The 21,793-nt window shown below is 32.6% G+C and overlaps 1 protein-coding gene across 1 annotated transcript in view; it reads right to left on the reverse strand.

Moving 5' to 3' along the window:
- LOC145259751 (cullin-1-like) overlaps window positions 1-20,862 on the reverse strand; it is a 119,825-nt gene extending 98,963 nt beyond the window's left edge. The window contains exon 1 of the mRNA XM_080117464.1: window positions 20,705-20,862. The gene's annotated coding sequence lies outside the window, so the exon portion shown is untranslated. The remainder of the gene's footprint in view (window positions 1-20,704) is intronic.
- Between the last annotated feature and the right edge of the window lie 931 nt (window positions 20,863-21,793).

Here is a 21,793-nt window from a genome sequence, read left to right on the forward strand (position 1 = left end):
CCCACATGACTTTTAGAATATGACATCTTTGTTCTGTGACGAGTATGTATATCAAAGATGTGTGTGTGTGTGTTTTTAATAAGTGTAATTCTAAATATACAAATTTTATGTGGATATTTGAACGTATAAAAATTTTAATTTCTTAAGATATTTTTTAAAAAGTCTTTGTTAAAAAAAAAGAAAAAAAAAAGTATATTCTAGTAAATTTTTGTTTAAATACTTTTTGTTCGCTTTATTTAAAAAAAAAAAAAAAAAAAAAAAAAATTTGAAAAGATTTTTTTTTTTAAACTCAGCAGTAAGCTTTGGAAGATTGTCAGTGCAATCACCATAAGATAAGCGTTTCATTATTTCTAGTCGCCACTTTGAAAAATCACTCGCAAATGCGACCGTTTCACTCGTAATGTAGAGCTCTGTGAGGGGAAACAGGGAAGAAATTCCAAGATCTAACAGTCCAAGGGTAGAAGCTATGATAGTAGAAAGCTTTCAGGTATGTAAGAACCTCTACACTGAAAGGTGCGATTTTGCTGCTAAACGGGTTTATCAGGGGTATGTTCTACAAGAGATGCAAGTGCAACAAGACTAATGCACATTCCATTAAAATACTTGTAAAACAGGGATGCAATTGCCTTGGATAATGTGTACATTTTCCGAATGTTTAGAGGTGCTTGAGTGTGGTTTGGCTTTTGCTACAAACCAAGTGTGGCAGCCATCTATATATATAAATCTCACCTGTCTGTTTAAATGTATGTTTGTATGTCTGCCTAAAACTTGACAGAGGTGATGGATTTTCACAAGATGGCTATAATTTTGAAGCTCGACCCTTCGGACAACAAATATCGAAAAATTGGCCAAAAACATTAATTTCTTCATCCTCAACTGGGCACTTTTCTACAGAGAGGGGTCACTTTTTCGACGATATTTTCGAAAGTCATCCCCTCTTTTCGATTGTCTAGCCTTAATTTAAACCTATATCACTTCCAGTTTGGCGATGAACGCAGAGACGTCGCATTTTTTTTTTTTTCATATTTTTTTCCTCCTTTGTGGTACAGGTTTGAGCCTGCCTGCCTACTACCACTTTTTGTTTTTTTTTTGCTCAACACACACCTCCAAACACCCAAGGCAACAGCGGGCACCCAGGCTAGTTAAATTCTAAAAAAGAAAAACCTCAGGAATTGTTACATGTTAAATGAGGTGAACACATTTTTTATTGGAACAGCTTGTAAAATTATATTAGTTTGTTATCTGGCCTTTTGTAACACAAGTATAGTGTAGTATCTGTTCTACCTTTGAAGAATGGCAACCACATAAGTAAACAAATAAGTATTCCTTTTGGAGTAAGGAAGAATGTTAGTGTAGTAAATATCCAGAATAACCGTTTTCAGAAATTTTCTTGGCAGTTTGCGTGAAACACCTAAAGGTGTTAAATGAAAGTTTTGCCATTATTTGTGCAAGCACTAGCCAATTTTTTTTAATTTTTTCGCCAATTTTTTAAGCCAATTTTTTCATTTTTTAGCCAATTTTTTCCTTTTTTAGCCAATTTTTTATTTTTTTTAGCCAATTTTTTATTTTTTTAGCCAATTTTTTATTTTTTTAGCCAATTTTTTATTTTTTTTGCCAGTTTTTTTTTTTTTAATTTTTTAGCCAATTTTTAATTTTTTAGCCAATTTTTTATTTTTATTTTTAGCCAATTTTTTTTATTTTTTAGCCAATTTTTATTTTTTTAGCCAATTTTTCCTTTTTTTAGCCAATTTTTAAATTTTTTTAGCCAATTTTTTATTTTTTTTAGCCAATTTTCTTCTTTTTGGCCAAATTTTTAAAGCCAAATTTTAAGTTTTTTTAGCTAAATTTTTTTTAGCCAATTTTTTAATGCAAAATATATTATTTCTGTTATTACAAAGATAATTCGATGAGAAACTAACTGAACTGCAAAAAATATTTTAAAATATGCAGTACATATGACGGAATAATATTCAAGAATGATTCGACTCAAAAAAAAAACACCTAGCAAAAGTCAAGTGCCCAACCGAAAGTCTCATGATAAAAAACTATACGAGAGGTCATTCAAATGCTGAAAACTATACAAAGGCGAGACCGATCACCCCCAAAGGTAAGGCTAAAGCTGTGACACGGGGGAGATCAAAAAGTCGGGACTAGCGGATCACATATGGAAAGAAAAAGGAACTTCCTTTTCTTTTGTGGAACAAGATCAAAATAAATTGACAGGAATGCAAGGTGGAGGATCAGGCGACTCAAGGAGGCAGCACAATATGCTATAAAAAATAAAAAAAAAAAGGAAAAATTACTAAGCAGACCAAGCGATTAGTAGCCTCTAATTGTAGAAAAAAAACATTGTACATCCTTAAAATGTTAGCGATGGAAAGAAGATGATCCCCCGTTGATCTTTATTAGTGTTGTCTCCCCTTTGTTAACCAATTTTTCATAAATACAAAACAGTAACCATAGAATATAGACTAACTCACAGAATACGAAAATATCTACTAAGCCAGTAGCGTTTCTCTTTTCTTTCCAAACAACAACATTCCTAAGAACGGTTGAAGGACAATCCGATCGAAATGTTGCACAAATAACACTAAAGAGGAGAACAATAGTCTGATCAATACATGTAATGTTCTTTTTATTATTAAGAAAATACAATGAACTATTGGACGAAATTTTAAAATTTGAATCAAGAAAAAAAAAAAAAAACAATCATTGTAAGGTAAGTTTTATGAATAACTATTTTTTTAAAAACTGATAGCAAACAAAATTTATTTGCTTTTTATGATTTTTTTTATTCAAATTAAGATAATTTTTTTTTTATATAATGAACCAATGATCGCAAATAAATGTTTTCTTAAATGATGTTGGATGCAGCAATTTCATTTGGCTGAGTGTTTCGAAGAAAATTCCAACGATAGCACAGTCCTTATTCTACATAAGTACCTTTATTACAATACATGATACTGATGAAAGGTATTTTTGTTCCTAATTCAAAGTGACCCTGGATGTATGGTGATGGTGGGCAACAAACATGGACAATACCCGTCCATTTAAACTGCCATCTCTCCCCACCCACTAACAGTCGTGAGAAACCTATAATTATTCTTTCAACTCTAGAAATAGTTGGTAGTCAAAAGAAATGAATGGATATTGTTAGTATTTATAAGTTTATTGTAGGTTTTATTAAACCACCAGCAGAATCTATAGATGTTGCCCAAGAAAACTGGAGCATCTAAGAAAGAAAAAAAAAAAAATCCTCCCACTTCTGAATCCCATATAAGTATGCTTAGAAGACCAACCCTCGCCCCCTCAAACACGGCGCTTACTATTTGGGGTCAGGTCTAACAGGAGACTATAGAGTTAAGCAGCGAGATGTCTGTTCACATTACATTTAATGTAAAGTGGAAGCAGGAAATGGGAGGGGGGGAGTCCAAAGTCTAGCAGTGAGGTAAGAAAGTATTAGAGTAGAAAGCTTTTCGATATTTAGGAACCTCAGTGAAGGGGTGTGATTTTGTTGCATATTGGGATAGTCTGGGATATGTAAATCAAGGGGACACAACTGATCCTCAAAGAATATTCTCTACATTTTATTCATCCTAATGCCGATCAAGAATTGAATTTTTTATTTTTTTTAAGACGGACATACAAACACACACAATTGCTCTTTATTAAAACTTTCAATCGTCAGGGTAGACGACTGAAAATACAATTGCGAATTACTTAAGACCTCTATCCAGTTAAGGCTGACGAAGCGAGAGCATGCTATCCTCGTAAATTAAATAAAGAGTCCATTTGAAATTCTGTGCAGTCCCCCCCCCCCGAGTTTGACAAGATACACCTTAAGAAGGTCGGAGGTTACATCGACTGAAACGCTGTGGAAATGACACTTAAAATGAGAATAGTAGCACAAAGGATCCAAATAGGCAAAACTTTTCTCAATCCATTCCGCTATCTTTCTCTCTTTTCTCCTCTACCAGTTTCCCTACCTCTCTTCACCATCGTCTTTCTTTTCCACCCAGCCCATTCCTCTCTCTGGATATACTTGTATTTATAGATTCCTCAAGTAATGAATTGACACCGGGAAATTAAATCCTTGATAAAAAAAAAATCAAAAAAAAAAAAAAAATCACTTAATTGTACATAATCTGTCTGGAAAATCAAAACAAAATCTGTGCCAGTTTTAAGGTCAAAGAATTAATGATTTTTTTTTCTAAATTTTAGATATTAGTCATCCAAGCCAATGCTAATCAAAAAATTATCTTCGTGTATATTTGTTTTGTTGTTGTTTTTTTTTTTTTTTTTAAATTTTAAGCAAAACATACAAACACACAAACATACACAGAACTTGAATGTCTAATAAACACTATCTTCGAGTGTCTACAGAGATTTTGTCAGGAGAACCTGGCATGAGGATAATTCTCTTTACAATAAAACCCTCACTGAATATTCAAAATAATGTTTGAAGCCAAAATAAATTCCCATTGCTACGGCTACCTAACATTCACTTATATGAGGAATGATTTACCATCTCCAAGTGACGTTACCTATAGTAACAGCACTAACAGGACTCTATGGACAAATGTATCTTTAGTTGACAAATATTTCTGTTTACTATTTAAATAGGAAAGTTCTAAGCAAACCCACATGATTTTTGGAATATGACATCTTCGTTCAGTGATGAGTATGTATAAAGATCGTTCTGTATTATTTTAATTATTTACTTTTTAAAAGATAAGTGTGATTCTAAATATGCACCAAATTTTATGTTGAGATTTGAAGCTATAAACATTCAAATTTCTTCAGATGTTTTTTTTTTAAACAGCTTTTGTTAAAAAAAAAAAAAAAAAAAAAAAATTTTTTACGTAGAGTATATTGTTCTATGAAACCTTTTATTGTTCAAACAATTTGATTTTGCTTGCTTTATTAAAAAGATAAAGATTGGAAAGACATTTTTCACTTAGTAATGAGCTTTGGAAGATTGTCTGTGAAATAAACACAATCACCAAAAGATATAGGTTTTATTTCTAGTCGCCACTTCAAAAAAAAAAAAATATCATTCGCAAATGCGACCATTTCACTTGCAATGTAAAGCCTTGACCAAGTTGGATACTCCAGACACAATGAAATCTTGTCCTGTAATCCGGTGAGAAAAAGAGACCACTAAAACGATATACCATCGTTAACTGATCAATTAGGGAGAGGAAAAATGTCAATCTATATAATTATAAAACTCAAATGACCTTGTAACGGGTGTTGTAACCCAACATCCAGTTTACGGCTTCCGGTTGTGCATGCATACATAAACAAATAATCAATGCGACAATAAAATTTATTGTTTTACTGTGTATGTTTTCAGCATCCTAATTATTGTTTTTTTTTCACATTTAAATTATCCAAATAAACAATTGGGTATATTTTCTGTATTTTTTTATGTTGTTCATTTCTGTATTATGTTAGAGTTATTTTAACGCAATTTTCTTACAAATAAATCTACTTTAACCCGTTGACAACCTTAAGAGCATTTTACAACGGCGATTTACCCACCGCCTTCCTTTTTTTTTTTTTTTTTTTTTTTTTTTTAATTTATTCTCCATTTTTTAATACACTTTTAAAAACATTCATACATTTTCTTCTAAACTACCAACATAAATAAATAACCCCCAAAATGTTTTTTTTAATTTGCTTTACAAATAAATAATCAACACGACAATAAAATGTATTGTTTTACTGTGTACCTTTTCAGCATCCCAATTGTTTTTTTGTTTTGTTTTTTTTCGCATTTACATTAAAAGATATCAAAATTTGAATTTAACTTTAAGTATTATGGTATCTGTTCACTTCTGGCATGACATTGATATAAAGTAGAAAGAATAGAACCCAGCACAGGTCGTTTGAAGAACACCACTGCAAACATCCATCTCAGATGACAGACTCATCATAGTCATGCTTGTGGCACTCAATCAGGATTGGTTCGATCGGCTCTTTTCAACAAGTTCACCACATTCCAAACACTGGCTGACCAGGCACAGCGATCCAAGGCTGCTCTTGTTATGAGTGTAAGCCATTAGCGGTTTCATTAACGGACCCCGAAAAGGTGAGGGCCCAAAATCCGTCTAGTAATCTGCTTCACTGTCTTGAGCTAGGTTTTGAGTTGACCACTTCAACGTTTCTTCCAGTCTGGTGGTGGTGCTGGGTTGATGACTTCACGGATGAAGTCACTTGGTGTCGTCGAAGGTCATGGTCAAATCAATAAAGGCGTCTAACATGGAAAGATGTTTGGAGGGAATAGATCTTACAGCAATGCAAATTGTGCTGTTGTAGATACTATTGCCAGCAAACACAAAGGATGCAGCATAGGTAGTGATGGTCAAATACCTCCAGTTTGTGTAGGTCACTTGCCCGCAGGAAAATGTTATGAACAAGGGACTGGTAGATTCTGACTGTGGTGTTCAGCCTTATTTCTTTTTGAGACTAGACGCACGATTGAAGTTGACAGAAGGCGGTGCAAGCATTGCTGATGTGGTCGAGGATTTCTTCTTTCCCTTCGTTAGTTGCAGTGAGGATGGAGCCAAGATACTTTATCCGATTGACCTTTTCAAGGGTTTCTGTGTCGAGCACAACTAGCTTTTTTTTTCATTTGGAAAGAAACCTGCCGTCAGTTATTTTGATGACAGGCTGCCATTTATCTGAAGTTTGTATGTAAAATCACTAAGAATCTTATCGACTTTATAACGGATTCACAAAGACATAGGTGTTGGGTTTATATAAAAGCAGTGACTGAGTCAAAGATGTTGGTAAAGTCCAAAAAGACAACATCTGCAGCATCTCTATTACACGCATAACTCATTCTTCCATTGCAAGTAAATTTATGAGACTTAAAAGTTTTGGAATAAAACTGCATCTATATATTATTCCTTAATTAGAATTCATTTTTGAGATGAGCATTATATATATTAATTTATTTTTATTTCGGACTATTAGTCTCATCTTTATTAGTTGTTTTTCATCTTTTTTTTTTTATTATTGGATTGTTTTATTCACAACGTTTCAGCCAACTAATTCCTCTGGCCTTCGTCAGGTGGTAACCGCGACGGATAGGAACTTCGAATCTCCTAACTGCATTCTCAGCCATCACTGCCATCCGTAGTTGTTGTCGTCTCACCACATTTTTGGCCAATTAACCTCTGGCACGCTTTGGGTGGGATTGAAACCGCTATCTTCAGACAATGCTCATCTGGAACCGTAGAGATTCAACGTCTCTATCAACTGCGCCACGGGCCCCGAAGGGCGATCAAGGTTGGATTCTTTGATCTTATAAATCCACGTTTATTTATTATCTGATCTTCCATAGTCGGGTCCGTACCGATTAGTATATATATATTATTCCTTAATTGGAATTCATTTTTGAGATGAGCATTATATATATTAATTTATTTTTATTTCGGACTATTAGTGAATAAAACAATCCAATAAAAAAAAAAAAAAAATGAAAAACAACTAATAAAGATGAGACTAATTGATCGTTAATAAATATTAAAAAATTAAAATTGATTTCCTGAATTTTTATGCATTTTAATTGCAAGTAGAGACCAAAATGTTTATACCTTTTGAGGATTAACTATTTCATGCATAACTAGTACTTCCGTGCTATCACGAAATTAGTATAAATTCCAAAAATTAGAAAAAAAAAAAAAATCATCCAATAGATAAATAATTACATGCAAAAATAGAATTTATCAAATTATCAAGTTTTATCATGTGCTTTACTGTAGAAGAGTTGTGCAACTAATGCAGTATGACAAAAGACTTAAATTGACAAATTAAGGGTCCGCTATTTTTAAATTGTAATTGTGGATGACTTTTTGTTAAAAATACATAATTTCAACATGACACATACGTACGTAATAATGGTTTCACCTGAAATGCATTGGCTTACAATATTTCTTTATTTGACTTAATTTCTGTCTAATATATTTATTTCAGTCATTAAATGCAAATGTATCTAGAATATTCCCCCCTCCTCAAGAAAAAGAAAGAAAAAAACGGTAACTATAACCGACGGTATCACATCGAATCCACAATATAAATTCATTCGTAAATATGGGAGGGGAATTTATCTTCAAATATGTTTAATTTCGAATTAGAGCTACGGACTTATACTAAGTAAATATTAATAAGTCCTTTGAATCTTTTTTTTTTTTTAAACGGAAAGTGGATTCATTATCGGCAGCTCTCGTTACTCTCGCTTCTCCTTATTTGTCCCTCAGACCTCATTTTTTTAAAGAGTGATTTTTCTGACAAAGGGAAAAGAAAAAGCAGTTTACTAGGTTGGCAGTATCTTGTGTGAACAGTCGCCAGGGATGTTGGAAACTGTTCCTTTGTCTATACTTGTGACCATGTCACTAATAAGAGTGCAGGAGGTAAACGTTTCAACTGGGCTGATGTTATCCGCCTGATAGTCAGGGACCCGAACCTTGGTCTAACCCCTAAGGAGGCTGTCCTATCAGCAGGTGCAAAGTACTGGGGCTACTGTATTGCCATTTGGTGAATGGGTTCTGAACCATGCAGTAGCTTCTGGCGGGGCTTCTCGATGCCATATTAGTGGGTAATTGTTACGGCTTTATCTTATGTGCTACAAAATAAATAAAAACAACTTTTTCTTTCTTTTTCTCTTACCTTCCCTCTCTGCAAGTCTGTCAACCTATTCCACAAATCCCGATTATGAAAGGTTTCCAGAAAAAATGCTCAATTAAACCCAGATCTCCAACTTCCAACGAAGACCCCCACTACCATGTCTTCTCCAACATCAGGGGTCTACGTTCCAACTTTCCAGAGGTTCAAACTATTAGAGGAGACAAAGCCAAACCTATTATTTCTAAGCGAAACTGGCATTGGGCCGACTTCTTTCCTTGATGAGTTCGTAATTAAAGGACACGCTAACTTAACCTCTAAATCCGACCTCCAAGATTGCCATGGGCATGGAGTGTGTGCCTACATTAAAGACGACTTTCCATATGGTAGAGACATCTCTAGACAGGATCCTAATTTACCTTACATGTGCTTCCGGGTTGCACTTGCTCACACTACTGCGTTAATATTTGCACTCTATTGCCACCACAACAGTGGAATTACTATCTTTAATAACTGAGAAAATTGACCATGTCCTATCTGAGTACCCCTCAACTAACATCCACATCTGTAGGGACTTCAATGTTCACAACATGGAATGGTTAAACCACTTGAACAAGACCGATGGCAAGAGGAGGTTCTGCCACGATTTCTCCATTGCTTATGACCTCACTCAGATTGTCCAAGAACCCATACGTGTTCCCGACACTGACGGTCTCCTAGACCTGTTTTTCACAACTTGACCTGAGCTGTGCTCATCTTCCAACCACTCTGTTGTATCAGTTAAGATAAAAACAAAATGTAATAGGTCCTCAGACATACCTCTACATCGTACAGTGTATCGATATTCTATGGCTAACTGGGATAGCTTCCGTACATTTATATCAGACCTACCTCTATGTGCCATGTTTAAAAGGATGTGTCCTCTATAGTATCAGACCTGACGGAATGGTTAATTATAGGTATAGACAGTTTAATACCCTCAAAAAAGTTCCAGCAAAAACCTAACAGACAGCCGTGGTTCTCTCCAGAATGTGCTGCTGCCATTGCGCACAGAAATCACTTTTTCCCTTGCTTCCAACGTAATAGATGTACTGAGACTAAAGCCGCTTTCAGGACTGCCAGCAACCACTGTAAAAAAGTGGTAAAGAAGGCAAGAGAGCTGTATCCTCAGTCCGTCAAGTCCAAGGTAGCTGAGCAGCGGCTTGGTTCCCATCAGTTCTAGCAAATAGCAAACAGAATCCTCAACAGAAGTGCGAGCTCTATCCCAACTATCATCAATGAACCGGAGTTAATCTCGTCAGCATCAGAGAAAGCCAATCTCTTTGCCAAGAACTTTGCAGCTAATTTTACCCTTTACAACCAAGGCCGCCAAACTCCAGTATTTCCTTGTATATCAGAAAACATGCTATGTGATATACAAATATCTGTACATGATGTTGCCAAGCTAATCAAAAACATTGATTCCAGTAAAACAACTGGCCCTAACAGCATTCCAATTATAGTACTTAGAAGGCTTCAACCGGAACTAGCACCCATACTTACAAAGTTATTTAAGCGTTGTCTTAAGGAGAAATGCTTCCCAACACCTTGGAAAATCTCATCAGTTTGCCCTGTATTTAAGAACTCAGGCGATCGCTCATCTCCCTCTCAGTACAGACCAATAAGTCTCCTATGCATCATGAGTAAGCTGCTGGAATCTGTGCTAAATAAAGAAGTAGTCAACCATCTCAGCAAAAATAACCTTAGTGACATGCAATACGTTTTCCATTCTGCTAGATCTACAGCAGACGTGCTTACAGTTATATCTCATAGGATTGGCGAATCCCTCGACGGAGGCTTCCTCTCTAGGGCAATTGCTTGACATATCAAAGGCCTTTGATAAGGTATGGCATTTCTCAATTATTAAATCATTTCTCTGATAGGTTCTTAAGAGTAGTGGTTGATGGGCAGAAATCGTAATTTATGCTGACGTCACTACCATCTATGGTAGCACTTCGAAGACTGTAAATGACCAAGTTCTCTCTGACTCTCTCCTCTGATCTTGAGCACGTGGTACAATGGGGAAAAAAGTGGTTTGTTACTTTTAATGCATCTAAAACCAAGCTTCTATCTTTACATCATCAACACTCTGTTGCCCAGCTGCCATCAATCAAAATGAATGGCTCTTGTCTTAGGGAGGCTTCATGTTTTGACAAGCTTCTGGGCTTGAACTTTACTCCTGATCTGAAATGGAACATGTATATCCAATCCATTACCAAAGTCGTTGGAAAAATGGTGGGATCCTTCTACCGCTCCAGTAGATATCTCACTCCTGATGCAATTCTCTACCTATATAAAAGCCAGGTTCGGCCAACGATGGAGTACTGCTGCCACATCTGATCAGGGGCTGCTAAAAGCAGCTTATCCTGTCTTGACGGAGTTCAAAACAGACTTCGTAACTTAATGGGGGATGCTCTTTTCTCTTCCCTGCAAACTCTCTCCCACAGAAAAGACGTAGCGAGCCTGTCCCTACTTTATCGTTATTTTCATGGCAGGTGCTCATCTGAACTTCAATCTATGGTCCCCACTCACCAGATTTTCATGAAAAACACTCCTCTAGCCGGAACCATTATCAACAATTACCCACATTCTTTGTCCTAAATGTAGATTCCATGAACAGGGCTTCTTTCTTAGAACTGCTCACCTGTGGAACTATTCTATTGTCTTCAAGTCCAACGTAAACAAGATCTTATAGAAGCGTCCCCCTAATGTTTACTACGTTAAAATCACAATGACTAATGTATACTCATTAACCCTTATCCTCGAGTGACCTCTGGGTCTTGATAAGTGGTGACCCCCATGTAAAAAAAAAAAAAAAGTAAACAAGCACTATATTTCATAAGCATTTTAAGTTTCATATTTATTGGTGGTGAATAAAGTAATAAGGTGTCTCGGAACCCTTATTGCTTTACTCGCAACTAATTATTCTTTCATGGCATACATTTTTTTATTTTTGTTGTTACGCACCAGAGTTAGTGCCCCTTGGGGCTGGTTCTTCCCCCCCCCCTCCCCCCACACACGCACCACATTAAAACCAGACCTTGTGTCTAACTCTGCTCTCGTGGAGGAGACAAGTAAACAAAAAAAAAAAAAAGAAAAGGTATTTTTTTACGACTGGCCTCAACGTAGTATAACACCCCCCCCCCCAAAAAAAAACCTCTGATGTTAATAACGGCTTTCGGAATAAACAGCCCCAAACTCGAAAGCCGTTCTTAACATGGGTGGTTGGAGATGTTTATACTACGGTGGGGCAGGTCGTAACAAATTTTTAAAAAAACGCAAATAGGTCACAAAGGAGTTTTTTTGTTGTTTTTTTTTTTAACTAATGTCACTATATATATATATATATATATATATATATATATAATGATTAATAAGGACGGAAATGAATGTGGACATTGTTTTTCTTAAAAAGAAAAAATGCTAATAAACGTGAATAAAAAAAAAATCTGTTCCAATTTGCCATGCGATGATTAAGATTTTATTTATAGGAAGTAAAGATTATTTCTATTTTTTTACTTGTCTCTCCGCGAGGACAGGATATAGAGTCATTTTTTTTATGAAATCAACATTGCTGCCAGATAGATAAAAATCAAAATGGGGTTGAAAAAGAGGATGCAACTAACCATATGGTCATTAATAAGATTTTTTTTTCGGGGAGGGGTGAATTTAGGATCACAAAATTATCGCTGTCGGGGGGGGGGGGGGTTACAAATTTAAATCGACATTTTTTTAACCTTACACCTTAACTTAAAATCATAAAGTGTGTTTTATTTTTCAGTAAATAATAAGAAAAAAAAACGTCTAACAAGAAATATATACTCACACGAGAAATTAAAGAAAAAAAATGTATTTGCTTCCGTTTTTGAATAAAAATAATAATAAAAATCAAGTTTCAGATTGGAAATTTTAAAACTTCATCTCGCTTTTTAAAACATTCATTCAAGAAACATTAACCAATTATCACAACTATAAATATAAAATTACTGCCTTTTTTTATTAATGGGTCCAATTGCGATTAATTATACAACCATTGTGAACCCCCTCTTTTTCAGTGTTTATAGAAATCGGGTGCTTATTTAGAATTATGCCTATTAAAAAAAAAAAAAAAAAAAAAAACCCGTCACGGAATAAACATGTCATTAAAAATAAAATCACGTAAATTAATGAAGCAGTTTATATTTATACATAACTTGACGATTTTTACAGATTTTAATAGTAAATCGTATCCATTACAAGGCTGATTTTGATCCCGATAGTTCTAATTGTGCCCCCCCCCCCCGTGTGGATCAAACTAATTTCTCGCTTGGTCATAAAATTTAATTTTCTTAGTTAAAAAAAAAAAAAAAAAAAAAAAAAAAATACTTGATCAATTTGTGATTTTTGAAAAATGACCTCTCCGTTTCATGACGGGTACGTACATCATAAATATTTCATTTTTTTTAAGATTTTGCCTGATTTTTCTGTATCTTTGTTTTAAAAACATGGGTTAAAATCTAAATAAGAGTCGAAATTGATCTCCATAGTTACGGACATTCGTTAAAATTAATTATAATCGTAAATAAATGGCATTTCAAAATTCCGAATAATAAATGGAGAATTCAGAATCAGTTCTGGAAATGATCGAAACAGCGATTTATAAAAGCCACCCATTTTTTTTAGGAACAAAATTTTTTGCAGTACTTATACAGAATTTAACAGAACTTTTTTGTCAGTTTTGAAGCTTAACTTATTGTTCTAAGGGAGGTAACTATTTGATTAAGAATTGTCAGAAAATATTTTTCAATTACTTTATTTTAATGTAACAAATTTTAATATTATTAAAAAATGTAAAATGGGTCGATATTGTATTTTTTCTAAAACAAAACATTCAAGTAATTGTACAAAAAAAAAAGATAAATTAGTAAAATAGAGTTAACTAACCTTAGAACAATGAGTTAAGCTTCCGAATTGCACAGCTTAACTCATTGTTCTAAGGGGGGGGGAGGTTAACTATTTGACAATTTTAACCCTAACCCAAGATTTAGTTCAGCAAGAATCGGTATATAGCTTAAAATTGTTGCTTTTTATTTTGTAATATTTTTCTTTTATTTCACGCGGACAATTTGTTTTCGTAAATTGTAAAAAAGTAAATGCAATTAAAAAAAAAAAAAATTACAAATTATTTTTTTCGTTAAATGAACCAAGGTTTCATTTTATGTAGTTGCCTTTCGAGTACATGATACTCGTTCTCAGATTATACCGAACCAACACGTGTAGTCATGGGGGAGGGCAACCTGTACAAGTACCAACTAAGCTTGAAACAAACAACACTTACTAACAATTATTCTCAAGTAGCTGTTGGCCTTGTATTGTGCGGTGAGATTATTTATTATTTATTTTATATATATATATATATATATATATATATATATATATATATATTTAGAAAGCCATTCTTAACATGGGGAAGAGTGTTTTGTAATTATTCTGTACTTTCACCTAACAATTTAATAAAGATCGCAAAACTTGAAAACATAAAAAGCACGGTAACAAAAGTGCATATACATATATATATATATATATATATATATATATATATATACACACAAAAAAAATGAAAAAAGTGTGGTTATAATGTTAAAAGTACAGAATAGTTAACAAAAGGTTTCTAAATAAAAAGGTTATTTAGAAAACCATTTTTAACAGGAAGGACTTTTGTTAAGCATTTCTGTAATTACAAAATTATTAATAATTGTGATTTTATACTTTATTCTTATAGTGTTTTTGACAAAAAGTGAAGATGCCCCATGCCCCACCTATCCACTAAAAAAAGAAAAAAATCCTACTTCCCTTCACTTCACAAGAGCAAAGTTTGACACAAGGTTAGTTTTTTTTAAGGAGTGGAAGTAAAACTGCAGTTTTGCGGCCAGAACATGATGATACAATAAAAAAATTTATGTAATGGCTATAAATTGTTTTTATCTTGTTATTTCGAGTTAAAAGTCTTAGTATTACGCATGTAATCTTAAGAACATGATTGAAATGTATACAGATGATGTAATAATCGATAGAAAAAGAGTCTTCATACAAACGGAAGTTAGAAATGTCATGGTTTATCCAAAAAGAAAAACCGGATCTGAAAGGATGACTAACGAAACGAATATTTGAAGTTGATTATAAAAAAATTATCGCACAAAAGTTTTTATTTGGTTCTTGTAGTTTCTGGACTGTGCTAAATTTTAGGTATGATTTTTAAATTAAATTGTTTTACGGCATCTTTTGTTTAATCAATTGTTAGGTGATAATTTGTTTTTTTTAATTTGTTTTTTTTTACACGGTGGTCACCACTTATCAAGGCCAAAGAAACCACTCAGGGATAAGGGTTATTGCAAGTACAGTACGTTAGTGTGGAGATTTGATGAAGTGTTTACTTAAGGGGGCGGTTCAGTTCATTAGGAATTTGTTAACGTTCGACTTGAAGACATCCAAGTTGTAGTCAGGTGGGAAGCAGCCAGACGGAACAGAGTTCCACAGGCGTGCAGTTCTGCAGTTCTAAGAAAGAAGCTTTGTTCATGGAATCAACGTTTTGATTTAGGCACAGATAAAGAGTGGGGAAAATTTTTCACAGTGGATTCAGCTAGACGGGTGTTTTTCGTGAAAGATTGGCGAGGGGGGACCAGAGATTGGAGTTCAGACGAGGAGCACCTGCCATGGAAATAACGATAAAACAAGGATAGGCTCGCAACGTCTCTTCTGTGGGAGAGAGTTTGCAGGATAGAGAAAAGGGCATCCCCCACTAAGCCACGAAGTCTATTTTGTACTCTTTCAAGGCAGGATAGGCTGTTTTTAGCAGCTTCTGACCAGATATGGCAGCAGTATTCCATCCTTGGACGTACTTGGCTTTTATAGAGATAAAGAATTGGAATAGTACAGAATAGTTAAGACTTCTCGGTACTTATGCACTTTTGTTACCGTTCTAAAATAATAATGGTATCTAGAAAGCCATTCTTAACATGGGGGAAGAGTGTTTTGTAATTATTCTGTACTTTCACCCAACAATTTAATAAAGATCGCAAAACTTGAAAACACCACAAAAAAAGCACGGTAACAAAAGTGCATAAGCATCGTTAAGAATGTTTTGAAACATTTTAATTTTGTGAATATTTTTAAACTTTATTTTTTGCTAATTATAAGTTTTATAATTAAAAACAAAACTTTTAAATTTTATGAAATAAATTTCGAAATACTTTTTGGTTTTTAATTATAAAAACAAAACTACATGTCACAGTTGATTTTTTTTTGGGGGGGGGGGCAAGGATTGATCGTTTGTATTACTTGTTTTGGTCAGACTATTCTCATTTTGAGTGTTATTTGCACAACGTTTCAGTCGATGTAACTTTCGACCTTCGCCAGGCATGTTGGTCGCCATCTTAGAAAAGAAAGGAGAAAAGTTATTAATTTTATGTTTTGTTTTTCACTTGTGGCATCCTACCAGATGAAGGACATTCATTCGCTATTTTAGACATTCCGACAAAGATCTTTTAAGCTTCTAACCATCCCCTTTAAGTGCAATTGTTTGTATATCTCTTGCACTTGGTTCACCGGGTATATTCGCCAGATAATTTTGAAATTCTTAAAATTATTCTGGTTGCTCCTATAATTACTAGAAATATAGAGATCTTCCCAAGATTCCAATTTCTTTTCAGGTAGCACATAAGACTTTTGTATCACGTTTTCTTTTCTCTCTCAGCTCTGTTTAACTCAGCCTCATTGGAAACACTGACTTCTAAGGTTGCTCCTTGGTACCTGCGTGTGAAAGTGTGTTTAAATAAATTAAAAGACACTTCTGTAGTTTACTAAGTGCTAAATGAAATAATACTATCTAAAAAACTATTTTTATCATGGGAGAGGGAATCTTAACTATTCTGAACTTTCACCTAACAATTTAACAACTAAGATACCGTAAAAAAAATTAACTTGAAAATCCTACCTAAAATTTAGCACAGTCCGTAAACTGTACAAGTACCACATAAAAAAATCTTGAGCGATAATTTTTTACATGTGTTTTTATAATCAACTGCAAATATTTCGTTTAGTTTGTCATCCTTACATTACTCAAATAGAAAGTTATTTCTAGTTAAAGTAATTTTTATGGAAAATTGGGTAAAATCGCATTTCCTTAGGCGTTACAAAGTAGACAGTAAGCGTCTACATGCAGGGGGAATAATTCCGAAAAGAATATTTTAGATTGTGTTATAGCTGCAATATTTGTTGTCGACAGATTTTCTTTTACTAAAAACACAATACTCAATAGATTTTCGTAATTTTTGGATATATTACTTTTTTCGACATGACCATTAAATACGTAACATTGTTTTTGCTTAAAACGATATATTTTTAAAAAAAATTGATTTGTCGACTTTTTATTGCATTATGTTCAAGCTACTGAACTGCGGTTTTACTGGAGGTGAATTCAATTAAAAAATGGGGGGGGGGGACACTTGTTGGAAAATAAATATCTAATGTCGATATTCCTCCACTAATGAAGGGGGGGTGAGGTACTGCCTGGGAGCAAAATCTCATGAGAAAGAGAGACCTTGATCCGGCTGGATAACAATATCCTTCTCCCAAAAATGATCAACAATGTCTTTGTCTATGTAAAGCAATGCTGCTTTTTTTTTTTCCTTTTTTTTTTTAAATAGTTTAAAACATTTTTACTTTTTGTTTCCGGAATTTCCACCTTTTATCCTTTTGAAATAAAAACGTTCAGATTTATTCAAAAAATATTTTAGATGAAGACGACAAAATCTTTAAAAGGTTTATAAACTGCACAAGTGCCGAAAAATATTTTAATTACAAAATTTAATCCACTATAATGCATTTCGATGGCTACGTAATCAAAAATTAAAACAGGTACTTAGAATACGGATCGTGCTGAAATATCATTTACAAGCCTGTTCTTAACATAAGGAGGGGAAGACGCTTTTATAACTATTTTGGGTACTAACATTATTTAAAAAGCCATTCTTAACATGGGGAGGGGAGGGTGTTTTGTACCTATTCTATACTTCAACCTTACAATTGAATAAAAAAAACTTTAATTAAACTTGAAAATACGATTTTAAAAAATAGTGCGAATCACTCTGCACTAGCACCCTATTTTGTGCTTTCACCCAACAAAAAAAAAAAAAAAAAAAAAAAAAAAAAAAAGTACGTAAAAATTGAATTTAACTTGAAGGTGATGCACTATGCAGAAGAATAGGCAATTCAAAGTCCACAGCAAACAGTCCTAAATAACCTTTATTTTTCTAAAAAGGAAATTAAAATAAGTAAATAAACAAAATCAATATTTCATAAGGTATTTTTTTTTTTACGACAGTACCCAACGTAGTATAAACACCAACCTCCCCATATTAAGAACGGCTTTCGAAGTTTGGGGGGGGGGGATTATTCTGAAAGCAGTTCTTAACATGGGGAGGTTGGGGTGTTTATACTACGCTTGGTACTCTCATATAATGTAAAAAGCAATGAAACAACATTTTATGTAAAAAATGTATTTTTTTATCTGGCACTGTTTGCTACCAACTTCGAGTCGCCTATTCTTCTATATCAAAGTTTTAAGGGGTTTCAAAGAAAAACATGGCTGAAATAATGATAACCAGATACAGAATAGTTAAAACACCCCTTTGTCCTCCTTAAGTTAAGAATGGGTTTCTAAATATTAACATGGAGAGGGCAAAGAGGTGTCCCCACCCAATAATCTTAAAAACTGGATTATGGAGTTCATCGGTCTAGGAACAAAGTGTAGGACTTCGTTTTTCAGTCCTCGATCAACAAAGAAATCCTTTGAGACTGGGGCTGTTGTCTTTATAGGGAAGATGTACCCGGAGTACGTAAAAATGAACCGAACCTCTTGGGGATGCAAGTAAATAAGGACTCTTGAGGTTAAGAAATTCTATTAAAATAAAGTTTACTCATTAATAATGACAAGAGAAAATATAGAAATAACGCACACGGCGTTGCCCGGGAGTATTTATTTTCATTTGTCTCCCCTTTTTTGATTATAAGTATTGAAAGTTATATTTAAATATTACGAATTAGTTTAACCATTAAATCATTAATGACTGAAATTGTTACAAAACTAAGGTGCTTTTGTAGAATACGGACCGTGCTGAAATAATGTTATTTAGAAACACATCCTTAGGAAGGCGTTTTGTAACTACTCTGTACTTTCACCTAACAATTTAATCAACAAGATACAGAAAAAATTAAATTTAACTTGAAAATCCTAAAAAAATTTCAAGTCCTTACCTATATAAATAACTAAGTTCTATTTTTTTTTATTATTTATTTATAGTTAAGTTCTAAGAACTAGTTGTTGCTAATGTAATATACTTTAACTTTTCCAAAATTATTCAAAGTTTTAATCTTTGGTGCTAGTGCAACTAACTGCAGTAGTACACTTACTGATCCGAGCTATTTTTCTAAATCGCATTTCCAAAGTTTGATGATGTGTTTTTTATTCAATTGTAAGGTTGAAGTACAGAATAGGTACAAAACACCCTCCCCCTCATGTTAAGAATGGCTTTTTAAATAATAACGTTATTATTTCAGCACGGATCAATAAGTGCACTACTGCACTAGTACCCAATCTTTTAATTAAATGAGAATTTGCTAAGAGAAAAAAAAAATAGAAGCTAGTTATATACTTCTGCAGTTTACGAACCGTACTTTTTAGATACAATTCTCAAGTTAAATTTAAATTTTACGGTATCTTTTATTTATTAAATTGTTAGATGAAAGTACAGAATAATTAACAAAGCTCTATTCTCCCCATGTTGCTAAGTGACTTTAAATAAGTTAAAAACACAAAAGAAACTTATCCAGGTGGTTAGAACATAAAAACTTGCCTTTGGTAACATTTTTCCCCCCACCCCTTTTTTGCTTTGTTCACTATTCTACAAAAAAAGACCTATTATTTCAGCACTGTCTGTATTTTTCACAGGTACCATCAATTTAAATGACTTTCGACAGTTTAAAGGCTTCCAAATTTCTTTTCATTTCCAATGATCACATTTATTTTCAACAATTCAAATGTCTGACTTGTTTAAGAAACTAAAATGCATTCTGATGGATTCTTTGTTTTTATTTTCTATTCTATTGCAGTTCAACAAATAATCGAAAGTCACGTAGAGACGAAAAAATTTTTATCAAAAATAAAAAAGAAACGAAATTGGTTTTGAATTTAACAAAAATTGGAGAAATTTTTACAAATTAAATGTAATTTAAATAAAAATTGAGATTTTAGCATTTTTTTTTGTCTGAATTTTGTCTTTAGAACAAAATAAATTAAAAAAAAAACACTTAACCCATTTGTTTTAAACACAATTTTTCATTTGAAAGAAATTGAATTTTAAATCTCCATAAATTTTATAAATGAAAAAAAAAAAAAAGAAATTTTTTTTTAAATCAAATCAACAATTTTTAATAAAAACAATTTTATAATTGGATACAAAATTTAAAAATAAATGAAGAAATAAAGATTGGTTTATCTAAATATAGTATCAAAGAAAAATATATAAATAAAATTTTTTTTTTTTGTTTTGTTTTGTTGTTAATTTTTTTTCTTCATTTATTTTGGGGTTTTTTTTTTTGTTACACTTTTCAGAAGAAAAATTAACTTCACAAAAAACTGCAATAAATAAAATGTTACAATTTAGACACATTTTTTTATGGTAAAAAAAAAGTATTAAAATAAAAGTAAATTTAAAACGATCAAATTGAATCTTTTATTATAAAGATACAAGTGAGAAAAAATAGATTTGATAGATTTTTATAATATTGTTTTACTCATTTTCTTTGAAGAAAAGACATTTAAATTTTAAAAGATACAAAAAATAAGATCATACATACATATATATATATATATCTCGGTCTAATAGGATTAGTGGTTGGAAGAGGCGAAGGGTTTTAACATTCATTGTTGACCAAGAAAGACTTTAAAATAGTACATAAATGAGGGACTGGCATTAAATATGACTATTTTACTTACCATGCTTGAAAAAAGTATCCTAAATTGTCTTAGTGATTTTTTTTTTATTATTATTTTTTTTTTTTTGACGGAGGACAAACAAATTCCAGGTTCTGATAAAAAAATTTTATTTAATACTTCCTCCGTCGACTGATCTTTGAGTGATTATTTTTCCACTTAGTTATTTCCCTTGAATTAAACAAAAATCTCCGCTAGGTGGCGTAACATATCCTTTTTCTCCTCTCTATTTATTTATTTATTTATTGATCATCAAGGAATAAACAATAGAAAATATTTTTTTAATTAATTTCTGTAAAATGTAATAATTTAGACCATTTTTAATTCAAATGATAATACAATATGTACTGCGATTCGATAATTGATTCTTTTCAAGTAGAGTTAAACGGAAGTGGTTAAGGTTACCTCCCTTGTATGTAAAATTCTGCTAGAATGTATAACGTGATTTTTTTCTTCGTTTATGAAATCTTAAATAAGTAAAGATATTTTTCCAATTTTAAATGTTACATGATTATTAAAATTTATCTATTTTCTTCAATCAAAATATAATGTTTAATAATTCGATTATTAATTTTTCTTGCAAAAATTTACACGGAAGTAGATAGGATTGCCTCCCTTATATCTAAAATTCCGCTACAAAGCATAACATGATTTTTCTTCACATTTAAAATATGTACATAGGTTTTTCTAATTTTAATTTTTATTCTATAACTAGAATTTATCCAATTTTTTATTCAATCAAAATACAATGTAAAATAATTTGATCATTAATTTGTATTTATGAAAAAAAAGTACACGAAAGTAGATAAGATTGCCTCCCTTATATGTAAAATTCCGCTAGATGGCGAAAGATTTTTTTTGTCATGAAACTTTAAATAAAAAAAAAAAAAAAATTATCTTTAACATTTTTGTGAAATAATTTGATATAGCTATAATTTATTCAATGACACAATTTTTAATGAGAAATTAAACACATAATTATTTTTCATATAAAGTTACTCGCAAGTAGGACACGGAAGTAGACGCGGTTATCTCCCTTATATTAAAAAGTTTTATTCGCGTTTTCCTTAGCTTTATTTATTAAGGCTATTT

The sequence above is a fragment of the Euprymna scolopes genome, chromosome 35 (assembly GCF_053919585.1).
Source record: "Euprymna scolopes isolate OS-2025 chromosome 35, ASM5391958v1, whole genome shotgun sequence".
Taxonomy (NCBI): Eukaryota; Metazoa; Mollusca; class Cephalopoda; order Sepiida; family Sepiolidae; genus Euprymna; species Euprymna scolopes.